This window comes from Sapajus apella, unplaced genomic scaffold (genome assembly GCF_009761245.1).
Source record: "Sapajus apella isolate SASKATOON/1434 unplaced genomic scaffold, GSC_monkey_1.0 scaffold1114, whole genome shotgun sequence".
In the NCBI taxonomy this organism is placed as follows: domain Eukaryota; kingdom Metazoa; phylum Chordata; class Mammalia; order Primates; family Cebidae; genus Sapajus; species Sapajus apella.
This window is the reverse complement of record NW_022438040.1, coordinates 10,498-16,872: the sequence shown is the minus strand read 5'-3', so window position 1 is coordinate 16,872 and position 6,375 is coordinate 10,498. Positions and strand designations below refer to the sequence as shown.

Here is a 6,375-nt window from a genome sequence, read left to right as displayed (position 1 = left end):
ATAATCTAACAAAAATTGGGCAAAGAGCCTGAAGAGTCTTTTTTTTTCCTGCCCACCCGCCATCCCCACAGCCTGTAAAGCCCTGTACTTTGCTCATGATTTTCACCAGTCAAGATGCCTTTCCTTGTCTAAATTCATCTACCCATCTTCCAAGTGTTTTTAATTATCTTTGTGCCTAGCAGGATTTGTAGTACTTTGTGGGTGCTCCATAAAACCAACTGAATGAAGGTCTTGCTCTTGTTAATAAGGTTCAACTTCTTTTTTTTAAATTGAATTTTAGGTTTTAGGGTACACATGAAGAACATGCAAGATTGTTGCATAGGTACACACATGGCAGTGTGATTTGCTGCCTTCCTCCCCATCACCTATATCTGGCATTTCTCCCCATGTTATCTGTCCCCAACTCCCCACTCCCTGCTGTCCCTCCCCTATTTCCCTCCCGACAGACCCCAGTGTGTGATGCTCCCCTCCCTGTATCCATGTGTTCTCATTGTTCAACACCCACCTATGAGTGAGAACAGGCGGTGTTTGATTTTATGCTCTTGTGTCAGTTTGCTGACAATGATGGTTTCCAGGTTCATCCATGACCCTACAAAGGACATGAACTCATCTTTTTTGATGGCTGCATAGTATTCCATGGTGTATATGTGCCACATTCTCCCTGTCCAGTTTATCATCAATGGGCATTTGGGTTGGTTCCAGGTCTTTGCTGTTGTAAACTGTGCTGCAATGAACATTCGTGCACATGTGTCCTTATAATAGAGTGACTCATAATCCTTTGGATATATACCCAGTAATGGGATTGCTGGGTCAAATGGAATTTCTATTTCTAGGTCCTTGAGGAATCGCCACACTGTCCTCTACAATGGTTGAACTAATTTACACTCCCACCAACAGTGTAAAAGTGTTCCTATTTCTCCACATCCTCTCCAGCATCTGCTGTCTCCAGATTTTTTAAGGATTGTCATTCTAACTGGCATGAGATTGCATCTCAATGTAGTTTTGATTTGCATTTCTCTAATGACCAGTGATGATGAGCATTTTTTCATATATTTTTTGGCTTCATGTGTGTCTTCCTTTGTGAAGTGTCTGTTCATATCCTTCACCCACTTTTAAATGGGCTTGTTTGTTTTTTTCTTGAAAATCTGTTTTAGTTCTTTGTAGATTCTGGATATCAGCCCTTTGTCAGACGGGTAGATTGTAAATTTTTTCCCATTCTGTTGTTTGCCAATTCACTCTAATGACTGTTTTTTTGCTGTGCAGTAGCTGTGGAGTTTGATTAGGTCTTATTTGTCTATTTCGGCTTTTGTTGCCAATGCTTTTGGTGTTTTGGTCATGAAGTCCTTGCCCATGCCTATGTTCTGAATGGATTTGCCTAGATTTTCTTCTAGGGTTTTTATGGTGTTAGGCCTTGTCTTTAAGTCTTTAATCCATCTGGAGTTAATTTTAGTGTAAGGTGTCAGGAAGGGGTCCAGTTTCTGCTTTCTGCACATGGCTAGCCAGTTTTCCCAACACCATTTATTAAACAGGGAATCCTTCCACCATTGCTTGTTTTTGTCAGGTTTGTCAAAGATCAGGTGATTGTAGACGTGTGGTGTTGCCTCCAAGGCCTCTGTTCTGTTCCATTGGTCTATATCTCTGTTTTGGTACCAGTACAATGCTGTTTTGATTACTGTAGCCTTGTAGTATAGTTTGAAGTCCAGTAGTGTGATGCCCCCAGCTTTGTGGCACAGTGGACTGATCAACAAAAACCGCATTGATTAACTTATCCCCTTCCTTCCCTTGGAGTACAGACATGTGAAAATGTGTGTGAGGGTCGAGATGAGGGCCCATGGTTCTGCCATAGATGAAGACATTGTCACAAGAATGGCAGAGGAAATGACGTTTTCCCCAAAGACGAGAAAATCTACTCAGGTCTCACTCTGTCATCCAAGCTGGAATGCAGTGGTGCAATCCTCAACTCACTGCAACCTCCGCCTCCCAGTTTGACTGAATCTCATGCCTCAGCCTCCCAAGTAGCTGGAATTTCAGGCATGAGCCCCCATGCCTGGCTGGGATATAGCATCTAAGAGTTGATTTGGAAAAACACATGAATCTATTGCATACATTTGTTATTTTGCAAGATGACAGCAGCTGTTCTTTGTAGCTGAAGATGAACTTTTAAAATTTCCTTCACACTTAATGTACTGACCGTAACAGAAGTATCTGAAAACAGCTGTGCATGACAGGCCTAGCAATCATTTCTGACCCACAGCACCCACACCTCAGAAGCTACTGTGAGGACTTAAGGAGTCCAGAGACCTGCTGCAGGCTGGAGGTCACTGGGTTCTCACCGGCAGGCTGGGGGGCACTGGGTTCCCACTGGCCAAAAACATCCTTTTGCTCTGTTTCATTGTTTTTTGTTTGTTTGTTTTTGTTTTTGAGATGGAGTCCCGCTGTCTCACCCAGACGGGAGTGCAGTGGCACCATTGCAGCTCACTGCAACTTCTGCCTCCTGTGTTTAAGCGATTCTTCTGCCTCAGACTCCTGAGTAGCTGAGACTACAGGTGTGCGCCACCAAGCCCGGCTAATTTTTGTATTTTTAGTAGAGATGGGGTTTCACCATATTGGTCAGGCTGGTCTCAAACTCCTGACCTCATGATCCACCTACCCCTGGCCTCCCAAAGTGCTGGGATTATAGGCATGAGCCACATGCCCAGCCTATTTTGTTCTTTACACAGAGAGAGTTCACTAACTTGAAATATTTTCAGTTAAAATTGGGGCTGCAGTGCAGATGTGTCTGACGGGAGGACGTGGACATGCCCGCTGAGCACTGTTGATCTGGGCTGACCTATCTATGTGTGGGGTGGGGCCTCCATCTAAGCCTTCTGCAACAGACCTGGAGAGACAAGTCCGTCCCATGTGTCCATTGCTCTGGCTGCTAATACGGCCCTGATTGTGGTAATTCCTTCATCATCTCTCAGCTGGTATCAGCCCCAGGCTTCCTTGTGCTACATCTCAGCTTGTACACAGAGAAAGAATCTCTCACAACAGATGCAACAGAAATTTTAAAAGAATTTGAGATATTTTAATAAACAACTAATGTCAACAATTAAGCAAAATAAATAAGCAAATTGCTAGAAAGACATTAAGTAGCAAAATTGACTAAAGAACAAATAGAAAATCTTAATAGATGTATATAAAGTTAAAAACATTGAATTAGTAATTAAATATATTCCCCCTGAAGAAGAGTATAGTGTCAGGTGGCTTAACCCATGAATTCCTTCTAACATTTAAGGAAGAAAGTATGCCAGTCGTACACAAACATTTTCAGCAAATAGAGAAGAGAACGTATGCCAAAACATTTAGAAAACCAGTATTAGCTTATACCAAAACAGGATGGAGACATCAGAAGAAAAGCAGAGTTCCAAACAATATATCTCACAAGTTTACATGCAATGTATTTAAAAACATGGAAGCAAATTAAATCCAACAACATGTTAAATGGTCATATACTATAACTCTCTAGAATTAATCCTAGTAATATAAATTTGGTTTACTGTCTAAAACCCAATGAACATAGTACATCATATAAATAAAGTAGAAAATCAATAGAATTATGTCAAAAGACAAAATAATTTTGACAAAATCTAATACTAATTTCTGATAACTCACAACAAACATGCAGAAAAAAAAATAAGTGACAAAACATGAAGGACAGAGGAGGGTAACTGGAATGATACCATTTTAAGGCTCTTAAACAAAAATATTAAAATATTAATTTTAATTCAAGGTAGACTGTGATAAATATAAATAATTCTATTTTTTCTTTAAACGGAATCTTGCTCTGTTAATGAGGCTGCAGTGCAGTGGCGTAATCTTGGCTCACTGCAACCTCTGCCTCCCGGGTTCAAGCGATTTTCATGCCTCAGCCTCCCCAGTAGGTGGGACTACAGGAGCATGCCACCACACATGGATAGTTTTGTACTTTTAGTTGAGACAGAGTTTCACCGTGTTGGCCAGGCTGGTCTCGAACTACTGACTTCATGTGATCCGCCTGCCTCGGCCTCTACAGGCGTGAGCCACAGCACCCGGCCTACATATTGTAATCTTTCAATTAACAATTTAAAAAATTAAAACAAGCAGATATAGCTAAAAAGCCAGCAGAAGAGAGTGACAATCAGGAAGTTACCACGTCGTGTGGCTCTTTGTGGCCGCTGAGGCGGGTTAAGGTCTGAGGCTCTTGTGAGGCCAGGGCGCTGATCACTAGGTGTTCGGTTCGGTGGGCTCCTATTTCTAGCCTGGCAATGGCGACGTACACCTGCATAACTTGCCAGGTGGCGTTCCGCGACGCGGACATGCAGCAGGCCCAGTATAAGGTGGAGAGGCAGCACTGCAGCCTGCGGCGGAAGGTGGCCAGCCTGGCCCCAGTGACCGCCGAGGGCTTCCAGGAGCGAGTGTGGGCGCAGGGGGCCGTCGCGGAGCAGGAGAGCAAGGGCTCGGCCCTGACTGCACCGTTTGCACTAAGAAATTTGCCTCTTTCAAGGCCTAGGAGAGCCACCTCAAGTGCCGGCGGTACGTTGAGCTGGAGAAGAAGGCCATGCAGGCCGAGAATCGGAAAGTCGAGATGATGAATGAAACAACTTGGAGAAAGGACTGGGCGGGGACAGTGTGGACAAGGATGCCATGAACGCGGCCATCCAACAGGCCGTCAAGGCCCAGCCATCTATGTCTCCCAAGAAGGTGCTCCCAGCGCTTGCAAAGGAGGCCGCGAGTGCGGTTGCCATGGGTACTGGTGGCCGTGAAATCCACGACCGAGACCCAAGCGAGAAACCGCCCGGGCTCCAGTGGTTTGAACAGCAGATGAAGAAGTTGGCAAAGCATCAGGAGGAGGACAGTGAGGAGGAGGAAGAGGACCTGGATGGAGACGATTGGGAAGATACTGATTCTGATGAAGAATTGGAATGTAAGGATACTGAAGCAATGGACGATGCGGTGGAGCAGGGTGCAGAGGAGAAAGGCCGGGGAAAGCCCACTCCTTGGTGCTATTCCTGTTACGGACGGCTTATTTTGTTCCCATCATTCCAGCTCACTCATGAAAATGTGGCTCATATGGCCAAAGGCCACAGTTTCTTTATTCCTGATATAGAATATCTTTCAGATATTAAGGGACTGATTAAATACTTGGGAGAGAAAGTTGGTGTTGGAAAGATATGTTTGTGGTGCAACCAGAAGGGGAAGACCTTCTACTTCACAGTAGCTGTACAGGTGCATGTGAATGACAAAACCCACTGCAAGCTCTTCACAGATGGTGATGCTGCTTTGGAATTTGCAAACTTCTATGATTTTAGGAGTAGCTATCCAGATCACAAGGAAGGGGAGGATCCTAATGAGGCTGAGGAATTGCCTTCAGAAAAGAACTTGGAATATGACGATGAAACCATGGAATTGATTCTGCCTTCTGGAGCCAGAGTGGGTCATCAATTTGGCTTGTCAAGATCTGCGGCAGTTACTGAAAATCAGAAAGCTGTGGGCCGAGTACTTCAGCAGAACAGACCCAGGGATGGACTGGCAGCACAGAAGCAGCCCTTACACGAGAGCCAGACATGCAGTATGTCCAAAGGATGAAATCAAAATGGATGCTGAAGACAGGAATGAAGAACAATGCCACCAAGCAGATGCACTCTCAGGTCCAAGTGAGATTCTGAGAGTCTGCTGGGACTGAGCGATTATCTCCTGCCCAGGTTTCCTCCTTGTCCTGAGGACCAGTGAAAGCCAGATCATATGAGAGACCCTTTTGCTGCTGCTTCATTCGTTCTGACCTAATAATAAAAGTTTGAGTCACTAAAATAAAAAAAGCCAGCAGAAGAGAGAAAACAGAAGACTAAAAATTAATCACACAAAGACAGAATAAAGAAAAAAATAAAGAGAAGCAGACAGAAAACAAATAGCAACAGGGTACACTTAAACCTAGTCATTTCAACAATTACATTGACTATGAAAGGACCCAGCCTTCATGGCTCACACCTCTAATCGCACTGTGAGAGCTGAGCTGGGAGGATGACTTGAGACCAGGAGTTTGAGACCAGCCATGACAACATAGTGAGATCCTATTTCTGCAATAATAATAATAATAATAATTAAATAATAAAATATTAGCCAGGCAAAGTGCCATGTCCCTTCAGTCTTAGCTAATCAGGAGGCTGAGATGAGAGGATCCTTTGAGCCTAGGAGTTCAAGGTTACGATGCGCTATGATCATGCCACTGCAGCCCAGCCTGTGTAACATAGCCAGGCTCTATTTCTAATACATAAATAAATATAGAAAGACTGAATATCCCCAGTTTTTTTTTTTTTTTTTTTTGAGACGGGGTCTTGCTCTGTCACCACTCTGGAG

At 44.0% G+C, this 6,375-nt stretch overlaps 1 pseudogene; it reads left to right on the top strand.

Moving 5' to 3' along the window:
* The first annotated feature begins 4,286 nt into the window (after positions 1-4,286).
* On the top strand, positions 4,287-5,837 carry LOC116546608 (annotated as a pseudogene).
* The last annotated feature ends 538 nt before the right edge of the window (positions 5,838-6,375 follow it).